At 48.9% G+C, this 20,413-nt stretch overlaps 1 protein-coding gene across 15 annotated transcripts in view; it reads right to left on the bottom strand.

Annotated features, from left to right (window-relative positions):
- Window positions 1–20,413, bottom strand: part of PCBP3 (poly(rC) binding protein 3) — a 214,895-nt gene that overhangs the window by 81,099 nt on the left and 113,383 nt on the right. The window contains exon 1 of one of the 15 annotated variants that reach the window (XM_028164110.2): window positions 12,319–12,401. The exons of the other annotated variants lie outside the window; for them this stretch is intronic. The gene's annotated coding sequence lies outside the window, so the exon portion shown is untranslated. Of the gene's footprint in view, window positions 1–12,318; window positions 12,402–20,413 lie in introns of those variants that run through there. 15 annotated transcript variants of the gene reach the window in all.

The following is a 20,413-nucleotide window of genomic DNA, read 5'->3' as shown; positions in this document are numbered from 1 at the left end:
ACGGCCACAGGAAGTCCACATCTGGGTCCAGGGACAGAGCACCGCAGGCCCTGAGAAGCCTCCGCGCCCAACCCGGGCTTGGGACCAGGCTTGGTGGAGCTCTGGGACCCTCAGCCCCGGAGCGGTGAGCGGGCGTGAGTCCCATCAGGACGCCCTCTGGGGAAGGGGCGGGCTTGACGCAAGGCTCCCTTCATGAGAGGCTCGTGGGATCTAGTTTGAAAAAAGTTTTAATTTCTCACTACGAAGTATTTCAAACCCAGAGAAACTAAAAACTCTGAGACAGCAGTGCACTGGATATTGAGAATTAACAAATGCGAACACTGCACTCTATTTGCTTTGGTTTATTTTCAAATGAATGGAACACACAAAAGACTAAAGCCACTGTCCCAGCCGCCTGGCCTCTGCGCTGTGCCCCGCAGAGGCCCTGCCGTAGCGCTCCCGCCAGGCTGCACAGCGCCCCAACAAGACCTCCCGTCGCGTCTCGGGTGCAGAAAATGGGCACCAAGGGCACCATCCACACCGCCCCTCTGGCGCTTACACTCAGGGCTGTGCCATCAGGGGGCCCCGCTGGCGCCCGCAGATCAACGCCTAACTGTGCCCGCGGTGTATTTACACATCCAGCCTCACCTGGCCGGCACCTCCCAGTGTCTGACAGGGAGCTGCTCACGTGTGTCTCCCGGGCGCGTGGGCCTGCTCTTTCTCGAGTGTACCCCGAGGAGCGGGGCCGCTGCTCCCTGGACACTGCCCCGCTGCTCTCCCAGGTGGGAGCCGGGTCTGGCGCCCGGGGGGCGTCCGGGCACCCTTCAGCACACTTGTCGAGCCTCCCCGAGTCCGGCTCCGTTTGCCTGGGAAGGCAGGCCCCTTATGTGAACACCGGCTGGCACTTTGTCCTGGAGGCTCTGGAGGCTTCTCTACCATTCCTCGTCCTCTGCCTCCCTGATCTGTGGCCTTCTCTGCCGTCTGCATGCAGGCCGAGGCATGAGGAGGTGCCTGGAGCACACCGAGGACCCTGGGCTCGTGGTGGATGTGGGGAGGGGGGGGTGAGGCGAGGGAGCAGGGCTGGTGGCTCCCCGCAGTCAGGACAGGAGCCAGGTCCAGGGTGTGGCTCTCCAGGTGCCCAGGACGCGAGGGAGGACGTCTGGCGGTCCTGGATGTGTCTCGGGAGGGGGGAGCCCACACGCACGTCTTGCGAGTGGAGAACCCAGGACAGTGGGCAGAAGAAGCGTGCTCGCGGACACATGGACGAGGAGAGCCCACGGGGCCCAGGAAAGGAGCGTCGGGAGGCCGTGAGGGCGGGGTGGCCACAGCCCAGGGCCGAGAAGTTTTCAGGAAGGAGCACCAGAACCGTCAATACTTCACTGCTGTTAGAACCCGGCAGGTCGGGCGTGAGCTGCATCCGGCAGCTTTGGGGCAGGGAGGAGGCGGAGGTCTGGCCGAACAGGAACAGGACGGGCTGCCATTCAATGTTACTCCAAAAATTCAGGCCATGCGGTTAGTAAATTAAACATAACGAGGAGCCAGAGATACTCAAAAGGGAAGGGCGTTAAAATTATTATTTGTGATAATGTAATTCTCTACCTAACACATCCCAGCTTATGAGACACAAGAGGACGTAGTTTACTAAGATGACAGATGATAAACTAAAGATGCAAGAATAAGTATCTCTCCTATACATCAGTAACACTTACAAAAGAAGCCAAGGATAACCTGAATAAGGACCACGCAACACACTGAGGAGACCACGGGGTCTGGTGAGGCCTGGGTGTGGGCAGAGCCTGCCACGCCCCCACTTGGAAGGACCTCCCTCCCAGCCTGAGGTGTGACTGAAACGGGAGGCCACAGAATCCATGACAGAAGGACTGCAATGTTCCTCTGGAAGCACAGAGGTGAGGAATAAGACGGGTCATAAGTTGGCTTTTTGGCAGGGACAAATTCTGAGCTGCTATGGATCACTCTGTGGGGGGAGGGGGAGCGTGGACCGTAAGTGACTGGGATGAAGGCGGCATCTCTCGTCAGTAGGGATTTGGGTTAATTGTAAATGGCCCTGAGACTCCAGCTAATCCTTAGAAACAGAACACAGCCCAGCACAGTGTCACCCCGCTGGGCCCCACTCCTGCTGGTCTGTGCAGCTTTCTCTACCACTGGAGAGCAAACCCCATAACTTAGGGCTGAGCACAGTGCCCACTGATCAGCTCACGGCCAGGAGGGGCAGAGGCCTGGGCCTGGGGTGGCTGGTCCTCATTCACGCAGGACTCAGCCACTGCTGCGCTCTCCCTGGGAGCCGGGCTCGTCTAGGCGGAGGGTGTCTCTGTGGCCATCGGCCGGGCCCTCTTGGCTCCCAGACGCCATCTGCATCTCCTGGTCTCTCCCACTGAAATCCCCCTCGCCTCCCGTCTCTGTCTTCTTCCACCTCCCACTTCCAGACCCAGACTGAAGGGCTCCTGAGATTAGGTCAGGGCACCTCCCTCTGAGTCACTCAGTCAGGTGACTAGAAACCTGAATGACATCCACAAAATCCCTTTGCCAGGCAACGCGACACAATCACGCGATAACGTCCCACATGCCACCCACTCTCGAGGGGGGAATTCAGCAAGGCCTCTAGGCCAGGGTGAAAGCCTACAAATCTGCCCACCACACCTTGTCCTGGGCTGACTTCTGGTATGTTCCCCAGCGGGAGGTCCTGGAGGGAGGTCCAGGCGGCCTCCAGGGCGACAGAGGAGGAGGGGTGGGGGCAGAGAGTACCGTGCAGCGAGGCGGCTCTGCAGGAGGACTTAGTGCCAACCCCCAGGGACACTCTCTGGGGCCTGGTGACTCCCGGCTAGTGACATGGCTCCTGGGGGCCTGCTCTGCAGAGGACCCTGAGTTTGACCCCCAGGCTAATGCCCAGCCTCTGTTCCTCATTCTAAATACAAACGAGAAAATACCCACCTCTCAGCGACATGAAAAGCACTCTGTAATTTGCAAAGTGTTATACAAATGAGGAACTTGAAGCCTGATTTTGCCAGGATAATTCTAGAGTAAGAATAGGAGATAAGAGAAAGGAACAGAGGAAGGTGAGGAATGCGTTTACTGTATTATTTCTGAAAGCCTCCGGGTCCAAACAACGCCAGGACCCAATTATTTGCTGGGGCTGGGGAGAGAGGAAGGTCTGTGCTCTGGGGAGAACACGTCTGACCATCCCCGTGTGCGCGGGGCCAGGAGCCCGCGGGTGGGCTGGGGGCACGGCGGGGGGGCGGGGGGAGAGGTGGGCCTTGTGGCTGGGCCGTCTCCTCCAGCGGGAGACAGCAGGGAGGTGGGCAGCACTACCCCCACGGCCCCAGCTTAGCTTCAGCCGCCTCTATGCGCCCTTCTCCACGCTGCTGCCCTGGAGGCCCTGAGTGGCCCTAAGACTCAGGGACAGTCGGCACCGCAAGATGACTGACCAGCTCCATCAGCGTCACGAACGGACACGGGAGGGATGCGCACCACAGTTACAAACGTGACTAGTTTGTATAACGTGATGACTTTGAACTCCGGTAGGCGACGGGCACAGCGGTGTGGGTGCTTCGCTGTTTCCCGGCTGGGCCGCCTCACCTCGTCTGACTGCACGAGCCTAACGTGTGCTAGCGCAGCCCAGCAGTGGCTGCAGCCGTCCGTTTCTCTGCATCCAGAGAAAACCGCAGCCCAGGGCAGAGAATGAGCAAGAAGCACACAGCAGGGGGCGCCTGCCGAAGTCCACCACCAGCCGCGTGGAAAGGGCGCTTCCAGGGCGGGAGACAAAGCGACAGCGAGCGGCCTGACACCAGGCGTGGAGCCGTGTGGAGAGGGGCACGCGCAGCGGGGGCACAGCCGGGGGGGGGGTCGTCTGTGATCCCGCCTGGGGGACCCTCTGCCCAGGCACCTCCTTTCCCACCGAGAGGCTGCCGCAGCCCGTGGGGAGGGGCGGCCGGCCTGGGGCCACACGCGGCTGACATCACCCGGGTACCGCTCTCCTCGGGCAGCGGTCAGATCCGGGTGGTCGTGCTGGAGACCAGCGGTGGGGAAGGCAGGGCCGCTGTGTGCAGAGACCTCCCAGGGTCAGGCGAGGGGGCATGGTGACGAGAACTGGCTGGGCCCGGACCTTGGATTCCAAAGGACGCCAGGGCCAGATAGGCGCAGGTGCGGGAGGGTGGATGGCAGGCCGAGGGCGGGGCCGCGCGGGGGGACCCTGGGGCGCGGGGGCGCGGGTGCCCGGCCCTGGGCACGGGGCAGAGGCCTGGGGGGGGCCAGGGCGACGGAGCCGAGAGTGAGGGCGGGGCGGTCAGGCCCGGCTGTGGGGGTGACGCAGAGGGGCCTCGAGGTCACCACGGAGCCCGCATCTCAAGATGAGCCTCTTGGGCATGAAACGGGCACAAGTGTGCCTGGTGAGCCGCCGCGCCGCCCTCGGCCGGCTGGAGTCCCTGCTCCCCGGAGAGTGCCACGAGAAGAGGCATCATCTTCCTGGCACGGGGCTCACGCGGCCCCAGGGTTCAGAGCCCCGGGCGGCTCCGGGGTCCTGCTCTCCACGGCCACGAGGCGGGGCCGCCGCGGGGGACGGGATGGGGACGTGCTCAGCTCGGATGTGAGTGGAAAGCCCCGGGCGAGAAGCGCCCAAGCACCTACTCCCGCCCCGGCCCCCGCCCGGCTTCCCCACCACGCGGCCCGGCCGGCAGCGCTGCACCCCGCGAGTCCAGAGACCCACTCCGGGCTCAGCCCGAGTCGGCAGAGAACCAGCCGCGCACACCTTCAGCGGTTCGCGCTTGGTGACAGGTAACCTCGGGACAGTGGGAGGCGCCCACCGGGCCGAGGGAGGAGCTCTCACCAGCCGCCCTCTGGGCCTCCTGGGCCCCAAAACCCCATGTCACTTCAAGAGGGTGCTTGTCCTCTTCTCATTAGATTTTTAAAATTATATTCTGAGGCATTGATTTTGTTTTAAATAAAATTCCAGTTTGAGAAAAGTGTTGAAACACTGAAACGGCAGCTCCTGCATCGGCCCAGAGCCCGGCGCCCCCCTTGGCTCACCTGGGACCCCACCTGCTGCCCCCTGGCCTCCCCCCTCCCAAGTCTCCCAGGAGATCTGTCCAGAGGAGAAGGGCCACCGTGTTTTCCACTGAAGAATTCGTTTTACTTACTTATTTGACAACTTTTTATTGGGATGTAATGTGGAACCTTGAGAAAAGTTGCGTGAACATTACAACAAACTTCTGCAGGTCCCTTAACTGTCCCCCCATTGCTCAGTCAGGCCTGCTCGGTTGTCGCGCACGTATTTGTTCCCCATCAATCCACACCGGCTGAGAGTGACTACAAGACAGCACTTGCCTTGACCCCAAATACTTTAGAGCATATTTTCTAAAAACAAGGGCATCTGCGTAGGCAAAGTACAAAACCAGTTATCAAAACCGGAGCACTTCACGGCGACACAAGGCCTTTACCCAGCTTCCGGCCCCCCCAGCAGCTCCCACCAGACACACTCTTACTGCATCAAGTCCTCATACGTCACCTTCATGAAAATAACAGAAGAGGGCCTTCTAGAGCCGGGAAATTAGCAATGCTGTTATAAACAAGACCTCCCTTCTTAAAAGTTCAGCAAAACAAATTTCATGTGATGTTAAATATCATACAAAGTTTTTTTTAAGACAAAAGAAAATAAGAAACAAAATAACAACCCTACTGACAATAAACACACATCATAAAGCCATGCTGACAAAAATAGAAAAACTATAATCTAATATCTTTAAGTTGATTAAAAGGCATTAAGATAATGATGCAAGAGATGAAAAACTATAAATCAGAATTAGAAAAACTCAAAAATTAGGTCATAGAATTCAGGAAAGAATCAAGAATAAAAGAAAAAACATTTCAAAATCAGGATGAAATTAGAAGACACACGAGACTGAATAAACACAACAGAGGAAAATAGAAGAAAGATAACATTTTTAAGAGTCAAAAACAAAACAAAGCAATGAGAATTCAAGAAGAGTGATACACAGAGAAGGAAACAGAGAACACCAGACAGACAGGAACAGAGCAGAGAGAGGACAAAGGCACGACCCGGCACCTCTCCAAACCACAGCTCCTCAAAACTCCTCTTAAATCAAAGAGGTACTTAAAACTAGAGAGGTACTTAAAACTGAATGCATTGCTGGATTCGACCTGCTAACATTTTATTTAGGGTTTGCACATCTGTCTCAGAAGGCAGAGTTACCTATAGATTACTTTAGGATTACTTGCGTGACTTTTATATCACAACATTGCTGATCTCATAAAATGATTCGGGGAACTTCTGACTTTTTCTGTTCTCTAAAACAATTGCATACCTTAAGAATTATGTTCCGTTTTGGATGAGTGAGAACGTGCTGTGGAGTAGGACCCCAGTGGCACGTGAGTGCAGACTCTGAGCGCCGTTTCAGTCATTCCCATAGTTATCCAGACTTTCTACATCATGTGTGGCAATTTTGTTGATTTACATTTTTCTAGAAAATTATTCATCTCATCTATATTTTCCAATTTTGTTGCATAGAGCTGTAAATAGATATCTCTGCAAGTTTTAATAGCCTCCACATCTGCAGTTACATCTACTCCCTGGTCACCCAAGTTTCAAAGTTTTGCCTTTTCCCCCTTTATCAGAGTTGCTAACAGTTTAAGTGTTTTACGTTCCTTTACCAGTGTTTACTGCACCTAACACCATGTTTTCACATTTTGCTGTATTCATCTCTACCCTTATCTTCATTAATTTTTTTCCTACTTTGTCTTGAATTATTTTGTAATTATTTCTCTAACATTTAGAGTCATAGGGTTGTTTCATTTATTTTAAGTGTTTCCAGTGTTCCAACATTTTCTCCTGAGAAGTGTTTTGACAGCATCCTTCATGTTTTGACGTGCAGTATTATCTCATTTTCATTACTTTTTATACAGTTTATGCTTTTATTTAAAAGCATTCCCAAATCTCTAGATATGTAATGGAGTCTGGGTTACTTCTGATTATCATTTTGTGGTTAATTTCCATTTTTATTGTACTTAATGATTTCCGCTGTTGAAAAATTAGATTTCCTTTAAAGTAAAATACATGGTAAATATATCTGTGAAAGGTCCTGGTGTGTTTGCAAAATAGAAAGGAAGAAAGTAGGGAAGGAAGGGAGGGAGGAAGGGAGGGAGGGAGAAAGGAAAGTAGGAAAGTATATCCTGTGTTTGGAACACAACTTGTTAAGAATGCTATTCAAATTCTTCATAACCATATGAATTTTTTTGTCTTCTTGATTTTTCAATTAAAGTTTCCCATTATGGTACTGGATTTGTCCATTTCCTATTCTTAGAAGTTCTTCCTTCATATATTTTACAGCTATGTAATTATATACATAAAAGTTCATGAGTGTCATATCTTCTTAGAGGATTATAACTTATCAAAATGAAGTATCTTTGTCCCATTTAATGCTTTTTATCTTTTTCTTGAAAATAATGTTGCTTGGCCTGCTTTCCAGTGATTACCATTTGCTTAGTACCCTTCCCATTAATACATTTTCTGTTTCTATGTCAATTTTAAGACAATCTGAGTTTTGCCTTTTAATAGAGAAATTTCACATATATTTGAACTAATGCCACATGATGTCTTGCTTTATACATTTACTTTGATTTCTAATTTTTTCCTTCGTCTCTACCTTTTTTTTTGGTGACTTAATCAGGTTTTCTTTGTTCCAGAGTTTTTCCTCTACAATATTTGAAGCTGCACAATCTGTGCCTGTGACTGGTGGCTCCTGGTACATTGTTAACGTGTTTAAATGCACATTCACACACTGTAGGCTTGAATAGTCTCTACATATTCCCCCAGAAAAAGAACTGATGTTTAAGAAACTTTCACTCTTCTCCTTCTCGTCACTATATAAATACATATACATAAGAGTTTTCGGTTTGTAGGACAGAAACAAGGTGGTGGAGTCGGAGGACGTGAGCTCACCTCTTCTCAATGAAAACACCAAAATCACAACCAACTGCTGAACAAACCATCGACAAAAAAAACGCTGGAACCTACCAAGATTTTTTCAACTATTATTTTAATCTGCATACCAATAGGCACCAACAATTATTTAGAGTAGCTATGTGCTACCCTGGATTCTTTCCCACCATTATCAGTGGAACCAAACGCTAATCTCTTTTGTCGATGGCTATCTTTCTTCATTTTCTCAGAGTCTTAGGGGTGAGGCTGGAGACCTCTGAGTCCTTGACTGTCTGAAACACCCTTCTTTTGCCCTTCGACTTGAATCCTGGCTGTGTCTCAAATTCCAGGTTTGGAATCCTTTTTCCCCAAGTACTTTGAAGATATTGATCCAATTAATTCTAAAATATACATTTGTCAAAGAGAATTTTGATGCCAACTGAAAGCCAGACCTTTGCTCCTCCTGCCAACCACTTTGGGGGTTTCTCTTTGGTCCTATCCCGAAATTCTGTCCCACTGTATTCGGGCCCTTGTGGTTTCTCACCATCCCCTCAACCCCCAAAGCCCACCGCCCTTCAACACTTTACCCCGACACGCTCTGTGCCCTGAGAGCTTCTTCCAGGACATGTTTCATCACCCTCCTTCAGCCTTCTCTGCTCTCTGCTTTTCAGACTCCTATCAACAAAAAAGAGAGCTTCTCAAACTCCTCACGGTCTCACCCTTTTCTCTCACACTCTCCACCTCTCAATGGCTGACACCTGCATTCTGGAACAGCTCTGGGCCCTATAGACCTGCATTCTGGAACAGCTCTGGTCCTACAGGCCTGCATTCTGGAACAGCTCTGGGTCCTTTAGGTTTGCATTCTGGAATAAATCCTTGGTTCATTTGTCCAATCACTAATTCCTTCTTCTGTCTGTTCTGCAATTTAAACAGTTATCATTTTGATAACATTTCTTTCCAAAATTTTTGTTTGTTTCTTTTGAAGGAGCTGTTTCTTTTATGAATATTCTTGTCTTCATGCCATTAAGTCTTCGCTTAAATATGTTCTTCTGTTGCATTTGGTACTGCTCCTGCTGTTTGGTTCTCCTCAAATGCATGACAGCTCTTGGCTATGCCCACAGTTCTGCTTTTGAGGGGCTTGACTCACCTGCCATGGATACTGCTGGTTCTAGGCCGAGTGTCTGAGTCCTCATACTTACCTGCAATAGGCTCTCCACGAGTCTCCTGTGATGTTTTCATCCACAAGCATTATCTGCTTCTATCTCTTAATAATTAACCAAAAGTCTGAGCCTCTGACTCAGTTACCCCTGTTTCAGCATGGATTCTACTGTTGCTGCTGTCTTAAAGTTTCTGTCTTTGGGGGGACTCTGGTATAGGTGACAGCAGATGAATGTTCTCAAGTAACCGTCCTGTTCCAATCTGCAAGAGAATGATTTGTGTTCAAATCTGATTTGAACACAAATTTGATTCTCCTGTCTTTTTACCGTATTTAGGGTTTCTTTCATAGCCGGTTGATAAAAGGTCTAGAAACACCCGTCTTAAGTTCTGGTTGATAGATTCATCTCAACGGCCACAGCCTGGGGCCCGTGTGTGGCCTCCACCTCTTCCCAGCCTGGCCCCGGGAAGGCCCCGCAGAGGCACAGGTCAGGTGGGCCTGGGGAAGACTTGCCTGAGGCCCCAGCGCAGAGAGGGGAGGAGAGCGGACTCACAGGTAACAGAGAGCGTGGACAGAGGGCGGGCCGTGCCCCGGCAGTGACGGCCCGAGGACAGGCGCTGGAGCAGACCTCCGGAAACAGCCGCAGCCCTGCTTCAGGAGCAGAAGCTAACCATGCAGCCACTCTGTATTTATGTAAGACACACCCTGCAATTTCCCTGTTGTCTGTAATTACCCTGTCACCACGTAACACTTGCCCTAGTTAAATGGTTGGCAGTTACCATGGAAACCAAGTACTGTTCTCTAACTTGAAAAGGTGGTTGTATTTTTTAAATTTTTCTAACATATTCTACTTTGATAGAGATTAATTTACAGCTGCCACCAATTTGGAGAGAAAGTCAACTGTGGCCACCGGCCATGTCTGTTGTCCCAGCCCCTCCCACCAGGAAGGTCCGCCCGTCCCTTTCCCCGTCCCGCCGTGGAGTCACCATCCGTGGGCTCCTTGCCTGCGCTTGGCTCCCTTCGTCCGCACTCGGCGAGCTCCACGGCCCCGTGAGCCCTGCCTACGCCACGCCTCTCCCCGGGCAGCCGCTTCGGCTCCCACTGCAGACCACACGCAGGCCGGGGCTCCCGTCATCCCGCTGCCCTTCCCTGGCCCAGCCAGGCCCCCAGTGTTCCAGGCATCCCTGAACAAACCTCATGAACCGTAAGACGTTCAACCGTAAGTTGACCCACAAGAGGTTCTCTTTTCCTGGATGCCACAAACGGGTGAACACTGGCCGTTCATGAGGACGACATGCATCTCACCCCGATTTCTCCATCTTCTCACCTCCCGGTTCCCCCCCTCGGCTTCCTGGGACAGACCCGCCGGCCCGGCATGTCCATCGCTCCCAGACGCCACCCTTGTGGCTGGGTGGTCTCTCTGTTCACCTCCCGCCCGCACGGGACGGGGCCCCTGTTTCTGCTCATCGACAACACTCCCCCGCATCGCCCTCTCTTCCCACTGCAGCAACTCGGTAAAGCCCCGTCCTCGCTGCCCCAGCTCCTCCCCTCTCTGCCCCTCCATGGGCGCCCACTTTCGCTCTTGTCCCCTCCAGGCCACCTGCTGGAAGCCCAGTTCTCCCTCCCCACCAACAGCAGGGACGGAGTCTGCCCGGCTCCGAAGACTTGCCCGGGACCCCCCTGCTGGTTCCTGGGGTCCACGCCAGGCCTCTCTCCTCCCGCAGATGCCCCCTTGGTGGCGCCAGCGTTTCCTGCACGGCATCCGCACGAGCCCACACCCCCAGCGCATCCCCTCTCCCAGGCTCCAGTGCCATCTGTCCAGCTGTGTGCTTGACAGGTGCACGAATGTCAGCACCTCACCTGCACGCGTCCAGAGGCCAATCACTCCCGAACCGACGCGAGCACTGGAGACGCTCTGTCCTCGCTGCCCCTCAGCCCTAGTCCCTGCCGCTGTCCCTGCCCCTCAGGTCACTTCCACTCTCTCAGGGGTTCACACTGGCTCTACCTTCAAAACACAGCCCAAGTCTGGCCAGCCCTCGCCAACCCCTCACACCACTCTCACCTGGGCGCAGGTAAAGCCTCCTCATTGGTCCCTGCTTCCAGCCAGGGTCCCCTGAGCGTCTATTCTCTGCCCAGAGCCAGAGGCATATTCTTCAAGAACCGAATTCCGCTCAGGCGCCCCCCTCCACCCAGAGTGTAAGCTCCTACCAGGCCCCAGCACCCCGCCCCACCCCGCTCACGGCTCCGGCCAGGCTGCCCCCCGCTGCTCTCCAGCCTCCTCACCTACGACCCTCGCACTGGCCATTCCCTCTGCCTGGAATGCTCTTCTCCATCTGTGACTCACTCCCTCACCCTCACTTAAATGTCACCTTCTCAGTGAGGCCGATCCCAATTGCGTGCACACGCACGCACGCACACACGCACACGCACACATGCACACGCACTCGCTCCTCCTGCTCTCCCCTTTCCTTTATCCACGGAGCTCATCACCTTCGCACTTCTTAGGCATGCGGTCTGCCTTTGACGCCGTCTCTGGGGACGGAGCCCGTCAGTGTGTTCGCTGTTGGATCCGACCCTGCCCAGAACCCGACCTGGCGCAGAGCGCGGGTTTGATCTGTCTGCCCAGTGAGGCTGTTGCCTCTGGGATGGCACCCCTACCTTCCAGCCTCATTTAAAATTATTCCTCAGATCAGCTCTGCTTCTGAAGCATGTCTTCACCTTCACTCTGTTTGTAACCTTTGAGACCCGCGTGGGGCCAGTGGCAGGGTGAGCATTCTGCGTGGATGAGGAGGGACAGCACCACACACTCCCGACCACATCACTGCAAGAATCCAACGCTCCTTCTCAGTGCACTATAAACCACCCTGTTAAGGGAAACGAACACACAAGAAGCAGGTCTGAGAGGGTACGAACACCAGCAGGGGGAGCCCGACCCCGTCAGGGGCCTCTCCACGTGCTCCGTGGCCGAGCGAGGTTAATGGGAGTCAGGGTGCAACTCGGGGTTAAGAATCTCCAAAGAAGTGGTCAAGCAAAGGGGCAACCAGAAGTGAGGACCAGGCCCCGCGCCGGGTGGGAGAGGGGAGGGTCAGGATCCAGGCTGAGGTGGGGCAACCAACAGGCACTGGGGTGGGGCGCAGGCAGGGCACAAGTGGCAGAGCAGCCAGGAGGGGCACGGGTCACTGCTGGAGCAGGAGGGGCCGGGCAGGCAGGTCACCAGCAGGGTAGACGAGAGTACCTGGGAGCGTCTCCTCCTCCCGGCCCGTGGACGCCTGTCCTGCCAGCCCACCTGCTTCCCCCGCGGGTGAGGACACTGTCCATCTACCAAAAAGCAAGGGAAAAGCGTCATGTTACCCAATGAACTCGGCGCGGCCCGAGATCCCGCTCAGCCCCGGTTCCTGCTCATTCTCACGTCTGGAGGCTCACAGAACACCTTTATACTTGAAATTTGTTTTGCATCCATTCTCAATTGTTATAACAGAAATACGTTTTAAAAAATCTGGTGCCACATTTAAAGAGTCAGAGATGCCCAGGGTGCCGTGGGCCCCAGCCAAGCACCACTGCTCCTTTAATGGAGCAGAGCAGCTGAGGAGGGCCTGCCCCGGACGCCTGGTACCCACACCCGGGAGGCTCCTCAGTGGGCTTAAGCCGCAGTGAAACTCTCCCCAAATCTCAGATGAACCTCAAGATCTAGCCATAGTCCTAATCACACCTAACAAATTGTGTTCCAGAAATACAGGCTGGCTGATGAAAACGTGCAAAATCTTTAAAAGGAAGAGACACTAACACTTCTTCAGCACTTTGTTACTTCTAAGCACTTTCACGTTTATTCACTTACACGCACTCTTCGCGGGATTAGGAAGCAGGTGTCATCGTCACCGCTTCATAGAGGAGGAATCAGGCTCAGAGAAGGAAAGCACCCGGCAGGGTTGCGGGGCTGGCGATCCCCAGTGACCTGGAGGAATCCCTCCCAGACTGCTGGCTGCTTGGGGGCACGTGCACTCGTGGGGAGGGGGGGGTTATTCCTCCCGAGGGCACGGCACATGTAGGGCTAACTGCTCTCTACAGCACTTGAAGTGACCGTACTCTGTGTCCCTTCTATGTAGGAGCAGTAATGGTGCCAGAGCATTCTCCGCCCCCCTGCGTTCTCCAGAGCGATGGGTGAGTTACTTCATGTTTCACGTTTCGATTATTAAATAATATTATCGTACCATGAGTTTGACATGAACTTGGCAATGCATATAGATTCTTTTTATTCATAATAACTATTAAAACTCTTCTTGGTCTTGGGTGGTTTTCATAACTGTTCAAAACTATAGATATTTGAATGTAAAGCGAAAAAATTTAAACAATGAAAAATAAGACTCTCTAGTAGTATTTCTGAGCTCACAGTCACCGTTAACATCCCCTGGTGGGTCCATCCAGACACATTCTGTGCACATGGAAGGAAAATGCATGTCTTGTTCTGCACCTGGCATGTTATTCTTTACCATCAGTACATCTTAGATTTTTTTTTTTGAATCAACACATTCAGAGGCACCTTGGCATGAGACTAGAAATACTGTACACTTTTGATTTCAGAGAAGTTAACCAAAATCGTCTCCATACAGGTCTCTGCAAATTATATCCCCATCAGATTCCTGAGTGCTCTTTCTCCAGCCACTGGATTCACCCTCAAACACTTTGATCTTTGACAAACTGCAAGATGAAAAATATTACCACATCAGTTTAATTGTTTGACACTTCAAAAATGTAACCATCTTGAGTGAGGCTGAGCTCTTTTTTAATTTGTTTACTGAGTATCTGTACTTTGGGTGTGGCGGGGAAAGCCCTGCTCAGGGCCTCTGTCCATTAAGAGGATTAGTGATGACTCACCAAGGATGACTCAGGAGTGACCACATTTACACCCTCCCCCACTACCCGGTGTGAGTCCTCATCTAGCTAGTTTTGGTTCTTTTGCTGATAACTCTGGATGATGTTCTTAAATCCCTACGCATCGATCAGTTGGCCTGAAGAGCGTGAAGCGTGCGGCTGGCGCCTCTCTGTCCCCTCTGCGAGCCCCACCCCCAGCTCCCTCCTTGTCACTACTGTGAATACTGCTGCTGCCGCCTCGTGAAGGTCTGCCATTCGAGAATCCCGTCCTCGACGTATCCCTGTGCACCGTGCTTGTGGGTCCCCCCCATCCTTCCTGTGCCCCTTCACCCCTGAGTCCATTGCGCTGTCCAGAGTCCAGCGCCATCTTCAAGGAGCCCTTTCAGCGAGGGTGCATAAGCATCACTTTTCCCTAGGTCCTCACATGTTTGAAAATGTATTATTGAGAAAATTCTTTCTTTCCTAAAGATTTTGTATACCTTGCTACAAGGTATCTAGCATGCAACCTGCCGTGGAAACACCTGGGGCCAGCCTGATCGCTCTCCCTTATAAACGCTGTAGACATAAATAGCAAGATGGGTAAAAACTGAGAAAAGCACTTCATAAAACAAGAGGTCCAAATGGCCAATAAGCACATGAAAAGGTACTCAGTCTCACAGTAATCAAAGATATGCAAATTAAAACCAAAAATAGATATAAATACACACCCACTACACTGCCTAAAATATAGCAGTCTGACAAATACCCTGCCCAGTGCTGGCAAGGGTGAGGAGCAATGGGAACTTTTAAACACCTTCCAGTCACTTAGGCTTTATTTTGTTCTGAAACTCCTTCTACTAAAAAGGAGAAAAAATGTATCCACTAATTATAATAGAAAAGTTATGATGCATTCAATCCCAACCAAAGATAACCAAACCACTTTTACATGTAGAAAAATACTTCAAATGAACAGTGAAAACACACTTATAACAGTAATAAATAGTTCAGAAGTAAACAAGCGGAGTTTGCACTTGCACAAACATGATATAAGCAAGGCTGATGGTCTGAGCCGGAGGAGGGCGGGGCTTGCCAGGGCTCCCGGCTGGAGGAGAGCCGTCCAGGGGTCACTCTGGAAGGCACATCCTCATTTCTGCACTATTTTCTTCACCAATTTATAAACCTTTTTGAGGTGCATGGTTGTTTTGCACTCCGAGGGCTTTTACAAACAGAGTTCCAGCACAGCAAAGTGTTGTCCCGGCAGGAGGACACCTCCAGATGCACGGAAGCAGACAGCAGAACAACGTGTGGCGAGAGGTGCTGTCTGTGCATCTCTCATGGACAGACACACGCAGGCTGCTGGCTGCTCATCCAGATACGGTGCACAAGGACACTCGTTCCATGTCTTCTGGTGGAAAAGGTCATATCAAGGAATTGGTGAATGCCCCTCTTTCGAAGCCACAGTGCTACAATACCACTCCATATAGTTTGTTTACTTCATTTGTTTTTGGGTAAAAAAGTCATTGTATGGAGGGGGAAAAAAGATGCTGCTCTCTAAAATCTGGTGTAGTTTTGAAGAGCAATGGGAAAAGGTGATTGCCTGAACCGTCATACCAAGCGGTAGGTCTGTATTTTGCTGCTGTGAGTACAGACTTCGGGGCATCAGCCAGCAGAGCAGAAGACGTGTATAAGCAAGGACGTGGCAATTCCGTTCAGGATGCATACCCCACAGTGGCGTGTGCACGCACAGGCCACCAGACACGTGCCAGATTGCAGACTCTGAGAATGATGGGCCATCTTTAATTCTGGTTGCTCTGAAGATTTTCTTTGCTGTAGTTTTCAAGGGTCAAGCAATGATGCCTAGATGTGAGAAGTTAGTTTTGCTTATTTGTTTGCTTGCTTCTTTATTTATTCATTTCAGGGTCAGCTGTTTCATGATTCTAGCATGAATATCTTCAATGCTTTTGAAAAATCCATGGCCTTTATATCTTCAAATATTTTTCTGAAATCTCCCCCAACCCCTTCCTGGGCCACTCATTACATGACATTAGACCTTTTGACTCTGCCCCACAGTCTCTCACATTCTGTTTGTATTATTCTGTTCTCTTTTCTCTTGTGCTTCAACACAGACATACTTCACTGAAGTGCCGCCCAATTCACGAAGCCTGTGTCCAGTCTTCTGTTACAGAGTCCAGTGAATTATTCATTTCAGATCCTATATTTTTTAAATTCATAGGATTCTTTTCATAGATTATGATTTCACTTGAAATTCTCTATTTTTCATATATTTTTATAACTATTCTATTTTTTAAGACAATAATCTTCATGACTTTAAAGTTCTTGTCTGGTAGTGCAATTCTATACGTCATCTGTGGTTTTAGTTCTCATCCGTTTTAGCTCTCGTTTTTGATCCTGTTTTTAATTTTTCACTAAATACTGGACATTGTGATTGAAAATAACTTAAGCTCTGGACGTTATCTTGCTCCGAAAAGGGGTCCCCCTTTCTTTCTTGCAAAAAATCAGTCAGTCAATCAGCTTTGAGATGTAATTGACATATAATAAAATGTACATGTGCTGTGTACACGCTGAAATGTTTTATCATGTGTACACACCCACGGAATCATCGCCACAGCCAGGATAACGGACAGGCACACTCCAGAGCTGTCTGTGGCCGTCTGCAATCCCTCCCTCTCCCCTTTGCAACAAACACCTTGCCCCAAGGAACCACCGACGTGCTTTCTAGCACTACAGAATTTGCTTTCTCTAAAAGTCAATAAATAGAAGCACACTGGGCACATACTTTTGGCCCGACTACTTTTACTCAGCATAATTCTTTTGAGATTCCTCAATGTCATTGTGCAACCATATACCATAATTTGTGTATTCATTCATTTATGGATGGACATTTGAGATGTTTCCAGTATTTCAGCTATTAAAAACAAATTTCTGCAAACATTCTTGTTCAAAGCTTTGTATGGATATATGCTTTCATTACCCTTGGGTAACACCTAATAGTGGAATGCCTGGTGGGTGTACATTGGATTAGCTTCTTGGCTTAATTGCCAAAATGTCTTCCAAAGCACATGTACCGCTTTGCATTCTCACGGGCAGTATGAGATGGTCTCCATCTCTGCCAGTGCTCAGTAGATGGGCCACACCAAGTAGTGTCTCACTGTGGATTTAATTTGCATTTAGCTAATGACCAATGCTGTTGAACTTCTATTCAGGTACTAATGTGCCATCTACGTATTTTCTTTGGTGAAGTGGATGTTCAAATCTTTTGGTCATTTTTAATTATGCTGTTTGTTTCCTTAGTACTGAATTGAGTCCCTTATACGTTCCAGACAAATTAGATTTGCAAGTGCTTTCTCTCAGTCTGTGGCTTGTCTTTCCATTTTCTTAACACTGTCTTCTGGAGAGCAGAAAATTTTAAATTTTTTTAATTTAATGAAGTCCAGTTTATAACCTTGTTTCTTTTATGGATAATGCTTTTAATGTCATAACTAAGAAAACTTTGCCTAGTGCAAGGTCACAAAAAAATACATCATGTTTTGTTCTTGATGTATAAAATTTTAGATTTCTGATCTACTTTAAGTTAATTTTTATACATGATGGGAGATATGGATCAAAGGTCTTTTTTTTCTTTTTTTTTTTTGCGTCTGAATGTATAATTATTCCAGCACCATTTTTTGACAAAACTAGCCCTTTTCCCACTAAATTGCCTTGGCACTGTTGTTGAAAACTAACTGACCATCTATGTGTAAGTCTATTTCTCGAATGTCTATTCTGACCCACTGATCGATTTGTCTGTCTTAACACCAACATCACACTGTCTTGATTATTGTACTTTATAATAAATCATGAAACCAAGTAGTGTTAGTTGTCAAATTTCTACCAAAAAAACCCTACTTGAATTCTAGTTGGGAGTCCACTGAATCCATAGACCAATTTGAGGAGAATTAACATCTTAACGATACTGAGTCTTTGAGCAATGGTGTAGCTCTCCATTGATTTGTCTTCAATAATTCCATTCAGCAATGTTTTGCTATTAGGTATAATGTTTTATCAATTTCTAATTATTTGTTGATATTATAGAGAAATACAATTGATTTGTGTATCTTGTATCCTGTAACCCTGCTAAACCCAATTATTCTTGAAGCCTCTTTTTGATGCTATAGGATATTCTACATAGACAAACACGTGGACCAAGAATAAAGATAGTTTTACTTCTTCCCTTCTAATTTCAGTGCCTTTTATTTCCTATTGAACTTGCTAGGATCCCCTGAAAAATATTTAATAGAAGAGGTGAGAACATGTTTCCTTGATTTATTCTCGATTGCAGGGGGAAATATTCAGTCTTTCACCATTACTATGGTGTTAGCTGTGGATCTGTCATAGATGCCATTCATTGGAAGCCGCCTTCTATTACTAGTTTCCTGAAAGGTTTTATCTGGAATGGGTGTTACATTTTATCAAATACTTTTACTGCATACACTGAAATGATACTGTTTTTTTGTTTTTAGTCTGTTAATATGGTGAGTTATATTGATTAATTTTAGAATGTAAAAGATACTTTGAATTCCTCAGATAAACCTCAACTAGTTTTTCTATATTTTGTATTTGATTTGCTAAAATTTTTTAAAGTTTTCATATATGTTCATGAGGAATATCTGTCCACAGTTTTCTTTTCTTCTGATGTCTTTGCCTGGTTTTGTTATTAGGGTAATACTGGACTCAGTATGATTTAGGAAGTACTCCCTCCTTCTCAATTTTCTGGAAGAGTTTATATAGAATTGGCATTATTTCTTCTTTAAATATTTAATAAAATTCAGTAGTAAAGCCATTTGGTCCTGGAGGTTTTTTCTGGACCAGAGGAGGTGGTTTACAACAAAAATTCACTTTTTAAATATATATAGAATTAGGATAATCAACCTGTACTTGAGTTAGCTTTGGTACTTTCTCTCAAAAAATATATACATTTCATCTAAGTAATTTAATGTGTTGGTATAGGGCCGATCATAGTATATCCATTTTTTCTTATGTCTGGCTAGAGGTTCATCAATGTTATTGATTTTCTCAAAGAATAACCATTTGCTTTCACTGATTTTCTCCATTGTTGTTTCCAGTTTCATTAATTTCTGTTTTGATTCCTACTATTTCCCTTACTGTGCTTACTTTAATGTGATGTGTTCCTGGTTCCTCAAGGTGGAAGCTAAAGACACTAATTTGAGACATTTCTTCTTTACTAATAATGTGTTTCGTACTCTGAAGTTTCCTTTGAGTGCTGCTTTAGCTACAGCTCAAATATTGTGATATGTGGTGTTTTCTTTTTCATTCATTTCAAAATATGCAGTTTTCATTTCTTTTTTGGTTTCTTCTTGACCCATGAGTTATTTAGAAGTGTGTTGTTAAATTTGCAACCATTTGAGGAATTTTCAGATAGCTTTCTATAACTGACTTCTAGCTTGATTCCGTCATGGTCAGAGAACATACCTGGTGTGATGTGAAATCATTTAAATGTATTTTATGGCTCAGATTGGTTCTATCGTAGTAGATATTCTGTGTACACTTCAAACATGAACCTCCTCCTAATTAAACCCTCCTTCAAACACTGCGTGCCCCCCGTGCTTGAGTCCCGGCACCACTGGTCCTGGACAAGAAGTTTAGAGGGCGAGGAGGCATGTTTAAACGCGCCTCTATGGTGGTGATGACAGCGGATGACCACGGCCACTGCCGCCTCTCTCTGTCTCAAGTAGCAACTCCTGCGAAAACCGAGACGAGGAAGGTCGTTCATCAGGGTTTCCAGGGGGTGGGTGATGGGTGGACGGAGCAAAAATGCACTGGGAAAACTGTGTATCCCAAGGGGATGTGAGGGAAAATATGACCTCTTCCATAAAAGTTGGACTTCCAGAGAAAGTATGAAAACCGGGTCAATTTGGCCTGGAGGAAGGCTTGGTTGTTCCAACATCTAGGGTTTGCACCTGTCTTGATTTAGCCAATATTTGGAGACTAATGCAAATCTTAAAAGGAAAACCTATTTCTTTTTTTTAAACTAATAGCTACTTTATTTATTTATTTATTTATTTATAGCTGTGTTGGGTCTTCGTTTCGTGCGAGGGCTTTCTCCAGTTGCGGCAAGCGGGGGCCACGCTTCATCGTGGTGCGGGGGCCACTCTTCATTGCGGTGCGCGGGCCTCTCACCATCGTGGCCCCTCCCGCTGCGGGGCACAGGCTCCAGACGCGCAGGCTCAGTAGTTGTGGCTCACGGGCCCAGTTGCTCCGTGGCATGTGGGATCTTCCCAGACCAGGGCTCGAACCCGTATCCCCTGCATTGGCAGGCAGATTCTCAACCACTGCGCCACCAGGGAAGCCCGAAAACCTATTTCTTTTTTTTTTAAATTTATTTATTTATGTATTTATTTTTGGCTGTGTTGGGTCTTCGTTTCTGTGCGAGGGCTTTCTCTAGTTGCGGCGAGCGGGGGCCA

Source organism: Balaenoptera acutorostrata, chromosome 4, assembly GCF_949987535.1.
Source record: "Balaenoptera acutorostrata chromosome 4, mBalAcu1.1, whole genome shotgun sequence".
NCBI classification, from domain to species: domain Eukaryota; kingdom Metazoa; phylum Chordata; class Mammalia; order Artiodactyla; family Balaenopteridae; genus Balaenoptera; species Balaenoptera acutorostrata.
This window is presented reverse-complemented; position numbering and strand designations above follow the sequence as displayed.